The sequence below is a fragment of the Haliotis cracherodii genome, unplaced genomic scaffold, assembly GCF_022045235.1.
Source record: "Haliotis cracherodii isolate W230 unplaced genomic scaffold, xgHalCrac1.p SCAF_7, whole genome shotgun sequence".
NCBI lineage: Eukaryota > Metazoa > Mollusca > Gastropoda > Lepetellida > Haliotidae > Haliotis > Haliotis cracherodii.
The window spans coordinates 52,654,784-52,672,564 of NW_027266330.1; the positions used below are offsets into that span (position 1 = coordinate 52,654,784).

General features: G+C 36.9%; 1 pseudogene; it reads right to left on the reverse strand.

Moving 5' to 3' along the window:
- Positions 1-5,464: 5,464 nt before the first annotated feature.
- LOC139448407 (uncharacterized) lies at positions 5,465-12,144 on the reverse strand (annotated as a pseudogene).
- Between the last annotated feature and the right edge of the window lie 5,637 nt (positions 12,145-17,781).

Below are 17,781 nucleotides of genomic sequence, written 5' to 3' on the forward strand. Positions count from 1 at the left end.
TCACACAAACTGAATAATTAAACATATGTTTATATAGCTATAATTACATGCATGACACCTACATTATCATGAAATAATAATGTTGGTCATGTTTGTTAATTTGTACATTTCGTTGTTATTGGTATCCTGGGGATGATGTAATTATACACGTGTTCTGATCTTATTTGTCGTAGAATACATGAAAAACGATTGGTCAACAGTTTGGTGCGGTCGAGGGAAAGGTGTTAAATTACTAAGAAAAGCTATTCAACTGTTTAATACTTAATACGTGTCTTAAAATATGAATTAATTCTTAAGTTATAACATTAGTGCAAATTCACCCGAACGTAGGATGTACATGGACCGATTTCAAAATAGCTAAATTGACAAATTGTTTCCTATAAACCACTGAATATAAACTCACTTAGCCTTTAGAATAGAAAGGCGAATCGTTTCTTGATATATTGTCTTTTAAGCCGATGGAAGTTTAATTCACTACAACCGAGTCCGAGGCGATAAAGGATTATGTGACAAAATCTGGTATGATGGCTTCCCAGCTAGCACACCTACATCGGGCCGACGTTGGCTTTGCATCGGCAACCGCCGGCAATATCGACATCGGCAAACTGCAGCGGTCCGCTGTCGGGCCAATGCTGGTGACTGGCACTGACATTAAACCTGATACATGATTTGATCTTGTTATGATAACATAAAAGAAAAAAACACATTTGTCGATTACAATGTGACAAATAATAGATCAAGTATATTTACGAATAATACAATATTTCTATTCGAACTCAAAATATTAACTTTATTTTTAATTTTTAAATTAAATAGATCAAGCACATTCACTGACCATTTTGGCTGCACATATACAACAGACAGGATTCGTCACATCTTACAATTCATTCATCAAATTACATGATATTGGCAAAAGTTTGGAATATCGCGAGCGGTTATGTTACTTTGGTCCAACGTTTTCACAACATGTTTCCAAGGGAAGCTACTCTTGTTATAGAGGGCGCTGTTACTCACGCGCGTCTTTTCAAGCAGACGACGAAAGGATGATGCGTGGAGGGCTGAGGGAAAATCTATTTTGCGGTAAGTGTTTACTTCATTACTGTATTTACGAGGTGTTTATTTCATTTTCAAACCTTACAGACAGACATACAGACAATTGTTTATTAACGTCTCACTTCTGTACAACATACTACATACATATATACATAGAACATAGATAAAAGTACAGAACCACTCAGTATGAGTTATGAGAGACGAGGTCACATAAAAATAAATACAAGGTATAATTTATAAGTGGTAAAATATATCACGAAGGTAAATCATTATATAAAATATTCTTGCGTTTTTCGAGTAAAAGTTTGCAGGTTTTGGCCGTTAGAAACAACAAATCATCATTGGACATAATAAAAGAGAACTTATCAACATCAGATAAAATTTGAAAAGTAGCACAGAGATTCGCACATGTAGTTAAAAGGCTATCAGTAATGTTTTTATATAAAGGACAATGAAATAAAACATGGCTTTCATCCTCCACGCATTCATGACAGTTAAAACACACCCGTTCATTCAATGGTATATTATTGTAGCGACCTGTCTCAACACGGAGCGGGGCAACACCACAGCGGAATAGAGCTATAGCACGGCGGTGAGACCGGGGTAGGGGAAACTGTAAATACCGTTCAACTTCAAAACTTGTCTTAAAATGTCGATAAAGTCGGAGCTTGTTCTTTCCTGTTCCATGTCTACTTTCCTCCTGTCTGACTGACTTACTCCATTCCTGTATGAAGTTCTGCTTTATCTTCTCTCCAACCGTACTCGTTAAAAAGTGTATATAAAAAGTGTTTCCAATAGGGATAAAATGGTCTAACTGTAAACTTCGTAGTTTCTTGTGGACACGGAGATTCCAGTTACGTGTGCCTAATGACGCCGCTGAGTCTGCCCACTTGAACACTTTAAATATAAATCTGTCCGGATTCACGTCGCATGATCGCTTGTAATACCTTACTACACTTCTCCATAGCCGTACAACCGGTGGCTCCCATCCCATGTCCCCTGATACAGCGCTGTTTGGGGTTGACTTCCTCACTCCCATAAAATACTTCATGGCCCTGTTATGTACGGTGCTGATAGCTGGAATGTGATGAGCTCCCCATATCGCAGCTCCATAGTCTATTGTTGCCCACACCATGGAGTCATACAGCTTGGTAAATGTTTTGTACTCCATCCCTCCTAGAATCTTGCTCTTTGATATGAGAAGTCCCAGAGCACGACTTGCAGCACTTGCCACGGCATTCCCCATCCGAGTGTAGTCCAGATGTTCTGTTAGTAACAAACCGAGGTAACAGTAACTCTCCACTATTTCCAAATTATTGCCGCTACACTGGAATAAACTATCCGTTCTTGTCACTGCCTGGCTCCGAAAATGCACAATCTTCGATTTGTTGGGATTAATTGACATCTTGTTTGTCGTACACCACTGCCCAAGCCCGTTAAGAAGTATATTTAAGTCCTGTTCACTCTCAGCCAGAAGAATGATGTCATCAGCGTAAGCTAGAACACAAATGCATTCATCGTCAACAGATACACCAACTTCTAAGGCATTCAGCGTAGTTATGAGGTCATTGATGTACAGGTTGAATAACAGTGGAGAAAGTAGGCATCCCTGGCGTAGACCACTCTTGACGTTAAACCAAGACGTAAACGACCCGTTTATCCGCATACAAGCCTGAACATTCCGATACAGTGAGACAATAGCATTAAACATATTCCCCTGGATCCCGATGTCACTCAATTTACTAAATAGAATACCTCGATCAATACAGTCGTAAGCTTTCTTGAAGTCCACGAAAGCAGCAATTGAAACGAGAAACAGTGTACATTCATAAGTGTCAACATGAGTAGAGAAATCTAGGCCTATGTGTTTTGGAGGTTTTGAGAAACACACTCCTGTCAATTCTACGTCAGTGTCAAAATCCGTGAAATATGTCGTGACACTGCATCCTCACTAGATTCTCTATTTATATTTTTTAAACACCATATACATATTTCTAACAAAACGCGGGGACAAGGGCAAATACATAACACGACAAGAGATGTTTTATTTCCATGTAGATTCAGCGATGTTCAACCAACGAGTCGCAATCTCGGGGTGAGAGTATTACAGCGGTAAGCAAATGAATAGCCAAACATTTACTTACATTAGTATTTTTGAATGAACATTGCTTTATTTGTCATTGTCACAGGCGTATTTGTTAAGTGTGGGGATGGATGAGGTTAGGAAACTGATTACAAACTCGAATTTACAAGTCAATTTTGTGATTGCTGTCAGCGCAAAAAGCAGTGAACATGAAATTCATAACGAGGCTTTCGGAAACTTTCAGCGTTGCGTGTGCATGTCATGCGATCCAGCTAATGTTTCCTACTGATCGATGAACGGAGCTTCACTGCCGAGTTTGGTTTTCGATCACCAAAAAGTTGAAATAAAAAAAATAAAATTTATGTTTTTTAATGTCATAGTTACTTGCGAATTTTGAACTTTTTCTGGATAATGGGCGAAATGAAAGGACAGCTCTTTTAGTAAACGGATCACTGCGCATTACAGGTGGGGGCGGGGTATGGTAGTCTTATCTAGATAAGTAATTTCCCAGGTAGCTTGCCAACATCGGCCCTGCATCGGCCCAACGTCGGCTACATCATCGGCTCAACGTCGGCAAACTTCATCGGGCCGATGAAGTTTTGCTCATCGGATCGACATCGGCCCGGTGTAGGCAAACTTCATCGGCTTTGCATCGACCCACCGTCAGCTACATCATCAGCCCAACATCTGCAAACTTCATCAGCACTGTCCATCGTTTGCCATATTAATGTATTAATGTGGCTCACGTCTCCACCGTAGAGAACCATTCAAAATTGATTCTGTCGTACATATTTGCAGGTTTCACCTAACCACGTGTTGCATGCATGGTTACAGTCAGACATGAAATTTTGAATTTTGAGGTTATTCTGTTATGTATGAATGTAAATTTTACCATTTTTCAACAGTTCATGAGCCAAAATGTTTCAGTTATGAGACACCATATCTTGAGGTAATGTCAATAGAATTAGTAAAAAGATATATATTTCATAAGATTTGTCAGAGTAATAATATAATTACATCTAACAGAAAATAAAATATCTGAACCTGGATATTTGCCTCACAAACCACCAAAGTCCATAACATATACTGTCAACTCTCACAAGATGTAGGATTGATTGTGTGTTTGCTGTTTAACATCGCTTTCAGCACTATTCCAGCTATTTAACATTGGTCTGTACAATCCAGTAATTGACATCAAGAGAATGAGCATCGATTCGTGCGATTGGGATACGACAATTTGATACTCAAAGGGGGGAGGAGAGAGAGAGAGAGAGAGCTGTGATTTTGTCTGCAGGTACAAAACCAGATATTTTATTTTTTTTCAAGAATGTTTTACGACAAACAATATTTCCAATAAAATCCAAGCCAGCTCCCCCCTCCCCAACTTCAAAATGGCAACAAGCAAGGGACATAACTCAATCATCTCATGCAAGACGATGACATCACCAACAAACTGGTAAGGATCTGTGATGTGTCTGACTGACTTGGGCAGGATTTAATAAGGTAACAAGGTTAGAACTATTAACTTAATAGCTTTTCTAGCCCGGGTAAAGATAGAATGTCCTTGTAATGTTAAGCCAAAGGGTAAACACAAATACCCCAACTTCAACATATTTCTAAGTTCATAACCTGAAAAAAATAATCAATATTTTCTCAACAAAATACACTTATTGAAATCAAACTTTGCACTGCACCTCTTCTATCGATATAGAAACTGCACCCCAAATTGGAAAACAATCCAAGAAGTAGTTTTGGGGTTTCACAAATGTTGACGTGAAATACATGTCAAAGTTTACAAAATGAAAAACATTTTTTTTCATGAAATTCAGCTAATGAGAATGAAATCTGTTCCCCAAATTTGGAAAAATCAAGTAAAAGTCTGGAAAAATGTTTCAACAAAACAAATTCTGAGTACAAAAATGAAAACAAGTAAGAAAATCCAAGTAATGAAATCAAACTTCTCACTGCACCTCTCCTATAGTTATAAAATAGTGTTCACCAAGTATATATGTAGTAATTTTCCAATTATAGGTTGCACACAAAAAAATGCCCTCAGAAGGACTGACTGACAGAATTCATTGCTATAATGATATACACCATCCCTTTATGGTCGGGGTATAATTAGGAAATTGGTACTTGCCCACATGAATTGTACTAGCCCCCGGGCTAGCAGCAGGCTAGTGTTAAGTTCTAACCATGTGTATCTGATAATGAAACAGGTTGATTATTTGTCAGATTAATGATTGTTAAACACTGATTGTTATGCAAAGACACCCAAAACGATGATTACATGAAGAATATTTATTTATGAGATAACCACATCGGCAGTTCATTCCTCAGGCATCTCTGTAGTAGAAGCTGCAGCTGCAGCTGCAGCCCGCATATATCTTAGTTTCCGGGCCCCATTTCTGTCACTTGCGCCACGGAGCCAATCCTTGGCGCACTTCTCAATGTCGTTGTCTGTGGCCTTGTGTATTTCAGGATTTCTTCTCACAGCTTCTGTTGAAACATAGCACAACAATATTATACCTCAACATTACTTGAATTACCTGTGAATCAGCTATTATTCACCATCTTTGTAAAATGCACTGAATGCTCAATGCTCTACAGCTTCCCAAGCTGGTATAAAAACTTGCAGCTATACAATTTAGTATAAAGTGAGTGAGTGAGTATGGTTTTTCGCCGCTTTTAGCAATATTCCAGTCATATCACGGTGAGGGACACCAGAAATGGACTTCACACAGTGTACCCATGTCATCGAACCTGGGTCTTCGGCATGACGAGCGAACGCTTAAACCACTAGGCTACCTGTCCGCCCCCTGGTATACAAGAACCGAAACAGCTACAACATCTGCACTTTGTTAATGGGTAATTTCGATTGAAACAAGGTAAGACCAAATCCAGACATTTCTGTAACATCAATGCATGCAAGCGGCTGGTCTGTTGGACTTTTTAATGATAATATTGCTTGGTCTCTCCGACCTTTAGATTTTCAACCCCTGCCCTTGCTAAAACAATATATGTAGCAGATCTAAAAGAGCACTCACTGTAAAGAACGATGAACCCAATACCCTTCAGTGCTTCATCAATTAGAGTGTGCAGAGCTCCAGCAATATTTTAATGTTTCGTAAATATTTCAGTGTCTACCTCATGCTTAGCTACAATTCTTTGCCGTAGATGAATCACAATTCCAAAATATCTGGTGGTGTTCTCAAAATCAGATTTGCCAAAAAGCAAGACAATCTGTCTCCAAAGAGTCTCTATCACAAATGTTGTATCGTTATGATTATGTCTGATCAACATTCTCATTTCATGTAAAAATGATAGTAAAAGAAAATTGTAGTGTAAATAGAAATACCGGTACATATACTCCTAATAGGTGGGCTTTTCCAAATTATCATAAATGTCACGAATAATATTTGGATATTTCAATGATTAAATACAAATATATCCATATCATATGGCATTATGATACATGTCAGTTTTGTGAGGGATCCTTTGAGTTAAATTTTACTTACTGAAAATAACTTCTTTAAGACAGAGAGTCGAAAAGCCTGTTTTTTCTCCTTTGCCCATCCAATTGAGTTGCAATGCCAGTGGATGGCTAACCACAGAAGTCATAATTCTTGTTGTCGTATCTTTGACCGATTCACCACCGATGAGTCCAAGCCTGGACACCTGTACACTAAACACCTGACATAGAGTTATACATGTTATATGCAACTTCTGCATTCATTATTCTGTGACTAAACTCGTAATCATGGAGTAGCAGAGTGTGTAAGTACTGGTATATTAATACAGGTTTTGGCAAGTATGACAATAGTGCCCTGTTTATCGGTATTTTTCTTATAATGCACCTGTTATAATATTGATTTTGAACGGACTCATTGGGATATCAGTGGTTTTGCAAAGCAATTTCATCAGCCTTATGGTTAGAGTAAACAGTTGACAGAATAAACAATACCATGAGTCACAAAGCATTGTAGTGTTACTATCATTTTTCACAGCATAACAAAATATAGCTAAAATGTTTTGAAATATGCAATCCAGTAAACATCACAATAAATCTTTGATTTAACTGACTAAAAGAATATGGGATCAACAAGGAATTTCAACTGAAAGTAATAAACAAGATCAGATATGTACAATGACTGTATCTACAAGCATCTTTGTTTTATAATTATACAGGGTTCACTTCACGTTAGGAATTTCCTGACCCTTTATCATCCCCCCCTCCCAGAATTATCCCTGACTATACTATATAAAGACGATTAGAGTAGGTTTGGTAATGAAATATTGCTAAAATTATAAGACTATCATTCTTAAATTTAACAGTAAAACACTTTAGTTAGCAGTATAATAATATAAAATGTTACAAATCCGATTTCACCTACCAGAGCCCTTGCAGTAGCTTCATTTTGAAGCAAACGCTCAAGTTCACCAAAGCAGTCAAGTCTGCAAGAGGCAGAGAAACATCTTCAGGAAGCTCCTGTCCGACTTCTTTCCCATTGCTTGCCATTTGATCCAAACGGGCTAAAACCCTGTCCATTTTTATAGACAGGTGTGCCACATCTGCACGCACATGCTCCATCGTCCTAAGAATTCGTAAATTCATTCCTGGATATAAGTAAAAGAAGGATATGTTAGCATATTCAAAGAAAGCAAACAGAATATTTATTACAAGATCATTAAGTAAATGACATGTCATCAGAGGTAGATTTAACAAATTTGTGTGTAGCCATAAGGGTTTGCTCCTTTTGAAAGTTACTTCTCCAAATTAATTAACTGGCCTACAACTAAACGCCTCTGAAAATTTAAGAACCCCTTGTCCCATATAACCTTTTTGCCTGCACTTTGAGATTAAATCTTGGCTTCCAATTGCCTCATTCATGGGGATTTATAAGCAAATAAAGAAGTTGCTGAACACATTACAATATGGCGGCTGATGGTCATTCTAACAGAGATGATCCAATTAAAAATATATATATCTACTTGAAGAAGGGGTGAAATTTTGACTAGCCAGAGGGGGCCATCTACTTTACGATTCAACAAGACCTTTGTAATTTTAATAGGCCATGGGCCAACAATCCAGCAGTTAAATCAACCCCTGGTCATGTGATAAATATGTATGTGTTACACAATGCCATATAGTGCCAGAATAAAGAAAACATTCATTTTCTTTCCAAAAGAATAATTTAAGGCTACTAAGCATCACAAGGTACAGTAGATAGTCCATATATCAGTCAATGAAATTTGTCACACACCACTGTTGGGAGTAGCGAACTGCAGCCACTGCAAGCCAAGTTGGTTGCAAGACCTGATCCCATTAAAGTTCGTTCAGGGCATGAGAGCCAGGGTCCAGTGCCTTTTCATTGGTGGAACCCCAATGGGGTGGTTCAAGGGGCGAAATCAATAATTTTTTTATGTTTACCATCTCAGGAAAAGCTATTTCTAGACATGCTGAAGGGAAAATATGACATACCTCTTTAAACTGTGTATTCAAGGGCTCATCGAGTCTCATATGCATCACTGCTAAACATACATAAATGTAATAACAAAAGTTAACTTACCATATTCGACATAATAAGCTATATAAACGCCTCTGAAAAGACAAATAAGCATAATATTTGCTAATATATTGGCTTGTGAACAATCCCAAGTAGCACCCCTTCCGATTGATCGATGTACACAAGACTTATTTATGCACCCTTAATTATGGGCAATTAAATTCTGTAAAAATACACCAGTCGAATACAAACATTTCAGGCTGTCAGCATAAACCACAAAATTTATCTTTCGACTCTGTTTTTTTTTTACCAAAATAATATTCTAATAAGAGCCCCTATTTCTAATTTTGAGAGCGCCCTGGGCGCTTATTACGTCGAATATGGTATATGAATATATTTAAGAAAACCCAGTGTCATGAAACACGGTTGACATCATCTTGCCATATTTCTTCCTGCGTAATAATCTTCAACTATTTGACACATTTAAAGAGACTATTTCACTGATCGATAAATAATGTGGATATGCCATCTTGATCGACAGTAATGAAGAAGAATGTTACCAAGGATATGTTAAATAACAGGCGTTAGAACCTGATGCATTCCCATTATGAACTTATGAACTCAAAAACTGTACTTTATCGCTGGATAAAGTACAGCAGTCAGTACCTTTGATCTTTCAAGGAAGCATCTCACACTGCAAGCTGAGACAGTAGAAATTGGACATACCACTGATTGGTGAGTTGTTAGTTAGTTGTACAGTCGATAAATTTGGGTGGCACTTGTACACAGCTCGAAGATGGAACACTTGGCGGGACTGGTAGCCAACGATTGGTGACTGTGAACTGGGAAGCTGAGATGGGTTGCAGCTGCTGCATAGTTCGTGGGGGTGGGTTGTCACAGTAAGTATCATCGTTGCTGTCGTCTGCTTCATCAGTAATGAGACGTGCAGTGTTTCTAAAACATTCAGAGTCAATATAATTTTTTGCATGAACATCTAGTGATTGGCAGTAACAAATGTGTTTTTTCTTTTTGCATAAGTAAATTTGAAATATATATGAACATGATTTAGAACCCTACGGGTAGATCTAAAAAGATAAAATGAATATATGTTGAAAGGGTGATACCCTGCAGGTATGAGTGAAAATGAAAATACTTTGGGGGCCGCAAGCCATATAATGATAGTTTACAGAATGATTGGCTTGCAAAGCCCAAAACAAGGTAAAAAAAACAAGCCCCCAAGTGATATTAGTGTTTGTAATAGCACAAATTCTGGAATTATCCACTTAATAGCTACTGTCCTGAGCATACATCTAGCATATATAACCTGTTCCTAGTTTGTGCACAGTGAACAACTACAAATATGACATTCATGATGATCGTATCGCCATAGTCCGAATACTTCATGATATAGAGATCACATAACTTATGTCAGTAGTTTCCATATCAGTGATTTAAGCAAAGGTGTTTCAATAACATCAAAACTTAAATACTAAAAATGATAGTTATTTTTGCCCTAAAGTAATTATATATAATTTGTTGTTAGAAAACAAAGAACACTTATATCATATTAATAAGAACACTAACTCACAAAGCAAATACATGCAGTGAATAAGGATTCTCGATGTGTTTGCCCTTGACCGGAATCAAACCGATGTCTTAAGACTAATCTTTCAGACTACCATTCAAAAGATTCATTACATCTGATTTCATTTTTAAAAACATACACTTTGTTATTATGCGGATCAAAGTATGAACCCATCATACTTGTGATGAAATAATAAATGTGTGAACCTTTCACACTTGCTGAAATAATAAATGTGTGAACCCATCACACACGCTGAAATAATAAATGTGTGAACCCATCACACATACTGAAATAATAAATGTGTGAACCCATCACACACACTGAAATAATAATTGTGTGAACCCATCACACATACTGAAATAATAAATGTGTGAACCCATCACACATACTGAAATAATAAATGTGTGAACCCATCACACACACTGAAATAATAATTGTGTGAACCCATCACACATACTGAAATAATAAATGTGTGAACCCATCACACACACTGAAATAATAAATGTGTGAACCCATCACACATACTGAAATAATAAGTATGTAAAAGGGCACTCACTGAAAAGGGCGATGAACCCAATACCCCTCGGTTCTGCTTCAGCCATCAGAGTGTGCAGAGCTCCAGCAATATTTTAATGTTTCGCAAATGTTTAAGTGTCTACCTCATGACTAGTTATAATACTTTGCCATTGCTGAATCACATTTCCAAATATGTGATTGTGTTCTCAAAATCAGATTTGTCTAACAAGACATTGGGCCATTAACATGATTAAGCAATATTATCCTTCTTCTTAATTTTCAATGCATAATGTTTTCGGACAACCATGCATTATTAAATATTTTCATTAAAAATAAAACAATTCATTGGTCATAACCATGATTACCGGTTTGGTAACCAGATTTTTAGCAAATATTAGGACAAATTTGGGTCAAGAATATTTGATGTTTATTCCCACAAATACTGCCAAATTCACACAAAAGTCTATTGACTTAAATAATTTGTATGTGCATTGTAAGTGATACATTATTTTTCATAAATTTTCAGAGCTTACTCCTTCATCTGGTGAATAACTTCTAAATTATTTTCAAAGGCTTATATTTTCTGACCAAAATTTATCATGGGCTTTAATCTCATAATAACATCAATCACTGCAAAAGATTGAGGCAATCAATCACAAGAACATGGATAAGGATATAAACATCCAACAAAATTTGAAAAATAGTATTCACTGGCCATCAAAACCCATTGTCCAACCCAGACCGCGCAGGGTTAGAAACTAACAGTTTTTGTCTGCTAGTCCTTACAATGATAACATACCGTTATAAGCGTAATAAGCGCCCCGCTCTAATAAGCGCCCACGGCGATATTTGCTAATATATTGGCAAGTGAACAATCCTAATCAGCACCCCATCCGATTGATCAATGTAAACAAGACTTATTTATTCGTGTATAATACGCACTCGTGTGTTATATCACCCTTAATTATGGGCAGTTAAATTCTTGAAAAATATATGTCGTATGTAAACATTTCAGGCTGTTAGCATAAAGCACGAAATTTACGATCTTTCAACTCAAAATAATATTCTAATAAGCGCCCTCTGTTTCTAATTTTGAGAGCGCCCTGGGCGCTTATTACGTTGAATACGGTGTAGCAAAACCCTTAAAATGGGCCAATGTCTACTAGTCCTTAGGATACCTTTACTATTGGGCAGTTTGGTAAGGACTACAGGACTAGTGCTAATTTCTAACGCTGCCGTGTAAATCGCACCTCATAAAAAAACTCGAAGCGCGATCTGTCGCACACAGTAATTTCTTGTACAGTCACTTACTTTATCAGCTGTTTATCCCTACCTTTAGACTCTAGACTCACTCAATCTTTAATCAATTTACGAAGAAAGACAGTTCACAGCAAACATTGTAAACAACTGTCGAAGACTGATCGATAATAACCGGAAGTTCGAACACGAGTTACGTCTCTTGGGTTGCTAAAATAATTTTTTGACAGGATTTGCATAGGAATCCGAAACGAAATTTACTTTACTTTAGTAGAAAGCGTAACAAAACCTTGATCACAATTATGTTGTATTTTGTTGCTAGTAATCAAAAACCTTTGACAAGATGCTAAAGGACAATAAATATTTTTGAGCATTTTAGTTTCGTTTCTGAAATCACACAATATGAATCGCTGACTGTCATTGCAGACGATCTTTTGAATAGTGAAAATGTCGCTAAAAAAAAATTAAAAAAATTACAGACTTTTTAAATCAAAATAGATGTTCTAAAAAAGACAATGATGAAGCCACAGTCACCGTAATTACTTCTCGAACTGAAGGGAAAAATCGATCCCGGTCCTAATGACAAAAAAAAAAGCAGTTCTTTATTCTTATCTGTTACACTTTTATATGATGACATTTTTTGAAGAAAGCAGTTATCCCCCCTGCTTTTTCAAAATCCCCCTATTTTCTACATGATGGGGCGACAAGTCCCCCCTTGATTTTCAATTCTGGGTTGGACACTGAAAACCTGGTACAAATCATTATCAAACATGAAGGTATTTATATCTTTCAAGTACAAAGAAATCATGCAACCTACCTCTTCTTCCTTTTGGAATGTCGGAGACTTTCCTCTTCCTCCTCAGATTTCTGCAGTTTGCAGGTCTGACGTGTCCTCCGCCAAACGCAGCTTCTCACGAGCGCGCTCGTAATTGTCTGTATTATGAGCATCATGTATCATCAAATTTTCACAATATCATTCTCAATATGTACTTATACTTAAAACTGATAGAAGATTAAAACACTAGATTTAGTAATTAATATTTTCTTCTGAACTGATAAAATATTAAAAATAATACTACATTTCGTTATTATCATAAACAGGTACATAAATTATGATTTTACATAAATTATGATTTTACAGTGTTGTATATTCAAGTATTTTTGTAAGATAAAATTAACCTACCTGATTCACCACCAGGAAGCAGCCGGATTTGATAAGACTTCCATGTCTCAGAGGACTTTTCCTGATTAATAACTGCCTTTGTCAATTTTGTGCTTGACTTTAAGGGCGGCCAAAGACAACAACCTTTGCCATCCAGCCAATTTGATGGCACAACAGCTAGTTCATCATCATCCGTGAACAGGACAACTTTGTACATTGCGATGTTAACTGATATAATAGGCAGAAAAGTGTCCAGAGTTGTTCATGGTTCCTTAACTTTGCAAGCTGCTTTTTTAGCATATTGTAAATTTGCTCCAGTATAAATCCATTTTTCAATTTTTCACTGAAAGAGCAAGTTGAACAGAATACTATTAAAACACTAGTCTGCCTCAAAGAATCTCAAGCTTTTTAGTTTCCTTTCTGCCTTCCCCTCACTGAAATGCTATAGCTTTAAAATATGAAGCAAGTGTAAAATTTTCTAAAAGCTGAATCTCTCATCTCAGTGTGGCTCTTTTTCAATTTATTGGCGTTATTGTTTTTTATCAAAATTATATAGACTAAGGGTTAGTCTACTAACATACCTATGACTATGAGCCTAACCCTAAACTACCACCATTAGTAATGGCTAATGAATTGCCTAATTGGGTTTAAACCCGATATATATAAATGCTTACCACATTGAACATGATTTAAATATTGGTCAAGGGATGTCAGTTTCCAGTGAATAGACACTTTATTATAATTATTACCTTCAAAACGTTTATCAAAGAGTTGATTTAGTCACTGTAGTTTCACTGTTTTGTCTTGGAGTGTTATGTTTCAATCCTTGGGTGTCAAGCTGGCCCATGCCATCAGTGCCCTAAAGTAAACAAACTTGGACCAGCTTGACCGTGCCTGCTTCACTGGAGCAGGGGAACAACTGATAAGATCATGGCTAAAGAGTATCAGATTCAGTGAGAGGGGGGATGCTGACAGGGAGAGTTTGGGCTTATGCCACTAAGTGTACTGTGCTTCTGGGATCCACCAAAGTGGTAAATGTCTAAGAACTGCATCAATTTGGACTTCCCACCCACATTATGATGACACGCCGTGATATAACTGAAATACTGTTCAAAGCTGCGTTGTTAACACCAATTCACTCACTCACTCAACATATTCAATATTTATAACAACAATCACATCATAGATCTATGCAAATACCTGAAGTGGAATCCAATTGCTGAATGGGAGGTTGGGTGCACTACATCTTCCGTAAAACAAACTAGATTCAGTATGTCAGATTAATCAACAGTATTATAACAGTATTAATTTCAGTGAGTTCAGCACTTCAGAACAAGTGCAAACGAGAGTGAGCTACCGTGGCAACGCTATAGCGAGACAGCGGCAGCGCTATAGCGAGATAACAGCACTGCTGGGGTTTGAAATGCCGATCGGGCTGCGCCGGGTAAACTGAACTGTTTCCCAAATTTAGTACATCGGAAACAAATACGCAGTGGTCAAACAAACACAATGCGAACCACTACTGTACCGGAAAATCAGTTACTAGCTTAAAGTTTTTTAGAAAATATACACGACAAGTGTTACGTTCAGTCTATAAATAGACAAATGGCTGACAACACCTCCCGTCAATTTTCTGACTCCACAAGCTTATTTAGCTGAATGTGCCCATTTTGCCATGCAGCAATCCATAATATGTCTAACAATTTCTTGCAACAATTAGACAATGCATTTCAATGAAAAGACAATAGATTGTGTACATGAATGAGCAGGAAGCCCTTGATCTAACCTTTTGGTCTTGTTTGCTTTTGCCGCCAAAATGATCACGCTAATCCGCAGTGAATGTGCTATTTACTGCTGGAGATTTTCTGATAAAATATCGAGTCCTCATGAAAACATATATTTTACTACATATCACTACTTATTTGTAAATACATTTTTGTATGTTATATCAATAATAGTGTAGCCTTCATTGGCCCGCTGTCGGCCCAGCGCTGTTCAACGATGCCGATATAAGCCGATGGTGCCGACCATCAGCCGATGTCGGGCCGATGATGGCATGCTACCTGGGTTATGATGTACATTTTTGATGAAATACTGAATTAATTTTTTTAAATGTACTATTTCAAAGGTATGATGCTAAATATATAATCCAAAACAATTTAGAATGTCATTTATTTAATCAAATTTCAAATTAATGGTAAAACTTTGAGGAAGATACTTCAGTACAGATTTTTCAGGACATTATCCATTGTAGAAAAACACCCACAGCCTTGTTTCAAATTTGATTTATTCTAACTAAAGATATATTATTTCAGTTTATCATTATCCCTTTGCCTATGTTTACAAGCAATGAAACTGCATAAAATTACTTGTCCCCAATACTTTCCTGCTATTTTTTGCATACAAGTGTTTGTAATATGTACATACCTTTGTATCTGATCTTTTAATGATAAACGTTTATTTGCAGTTTTGGTTTACCATGATGTAATCTACATATATTTTGGCATCATATAATAAATGAAATCTGTTTTGTGGTAACCAGACTTCACAGGATCTGTTCAATATTATGTCAATATGGGGATTTTCTCACTGCTTTTTAATGGATGTGGCTATGGCTATTAACGTGAAACTACTTTCCCTGGAAAATTATTTCTGCTACATGGCTCCAGATAAGGACTGTATGTACAAGTGCAAATATATGAGATAAGATGTATGACTTAAGGAAAGGACCTGATATCTGTGTATGGCCAAAGCTTTATTTAAATGTTACTTTTATGTTTTGAGCAATATTCCCCTCAACCTCTTGACATCATCACCATAATAGCTAAGTGCTCACTGCTGCTACACAAACTTGACATATAATATTCTTATATTTCTATTTAAGAAAATCAGATTGGCAAACATGGATGAGCTGAATGAACTCTTAGCAGCTTTTCCAAAATCGAGCAACTGAGAGAGAACTGGTGAGTGAATTAAATTTCTTTAGATGTATCAAGTATGGGAAATTTACTCCAATTTTGATTCATATAGAAGATCCGGGGTAGAAGATATCTTCAGCAACCCATGTTTGCCGTAAAAGGCAACTATGCTTGTCGTATGAGGCGACTAATGGGATTGGGAGGTGAGGCTGTCTGACTTGGTTGATGCATGTCATCGATCCCAATTGCATGGATTGATGCTCATGATGCTAATCACTGGATTGTCTTGTCCAGACTCGATTATTTACAGACCGCCGTCATATAGCTGGAATATTGCTGAGTGAGGCGTTAAACAACAAACCAAACCAACTGATACATGTTTCTGCTTGAAATATTTATAAGCATATATTTAATATCATGTTTGCCCTATTAAGGGCCCCTGACACTTACTATGGTAATCTTCCAAATGAAATTTCATGCTGACTTACTTTTGATGGACATACAAGAGAGATTGCACACCTAAAACTGTTCTCCAGCAAGATTGGAGGAGTGTGGTTATGTGGTTATTGGGGATTTTTATTGGGCTAAATTAATAGGGTGATATGTCAGTTATAAAATCTTTTTTAATTGACTTAAGAAACAGATTAGGGACCTACCATACAATATTGGGAGTTGATATGTTATTTGCGTATATAATTACACATAATTCAATTTACTTATTTACACATATTATTAACTCATCAATTTACTTACTGGGATTCCGATAATTCTAGGGTGGGGCCTTCTGCTTTTAGCCCCTAAATTTGGAAAAAGGCCCACATTTTCAAATACAATGGAGCATTTTAACATTGTGTTGTATGGGCAAGTGCGGGTGTACCTAGGAAATATATGAAATTGTCACATAAAGGGCCCATGGCAGAAAATTCCTTGAGTGAACCCTGTATTTATTAACAGGTGTCAAGACTTAAAATAAAATATACACAAATATGTAAGGTGGTGCATGTGAACAGGGTATTACTTATTCTATTATTCCATTATGTGAAGTCCATTACTTGTAATTGTGAGAGTGCATGCAATGACTGATAATATGCACACTGACATTTTTTGCTATCATTTGTAAACAGAAGCTGAGGAGGAAGCCTGCAGCTGGGCTCTTACAAGCCACTGACAAGTACATGGTGACCTGTGTAAAAGAATGGCTTCGAGTTCCAGGAGCAAGGCTTAGAAATGGCATAAGGAAAACGCGTACTGAAAAACAGAGGTGTAGATAGAGAATCTGCAAACAAAAGTGCTGAATTGCAACGGAACAAAGAAATCCAAAAAGTTGGTGTTGACAACATATATTTCACAGGGTTATGACCCTTGTTTTTGAACTTGGTACATATACTGACAGGTTCTCTTGGACACTACTGAAGTTAATAAATGAAACTTTCCGTGCTCCGGAGGTACAAACTCCAGAAGATGGTTATAAGAACTTATTTTGTATGGAGTTATGGCCTTTGCTTCATGCTATTTTAACTTGATGAAATATAGGGGGGGGGGGGGGGGTTTGTCTCGCAAACGAATTCGAAGCCACATAAATGAAATTTTGCAGGCCAATATGAGGGGTATATATTTAGGCTGTGTTTTAAAACAGGTTTTGAGAATATATGTTTCACATCCGCCTTGTTGCAGGTAGTAACACTGTTTTCTTGTAAATA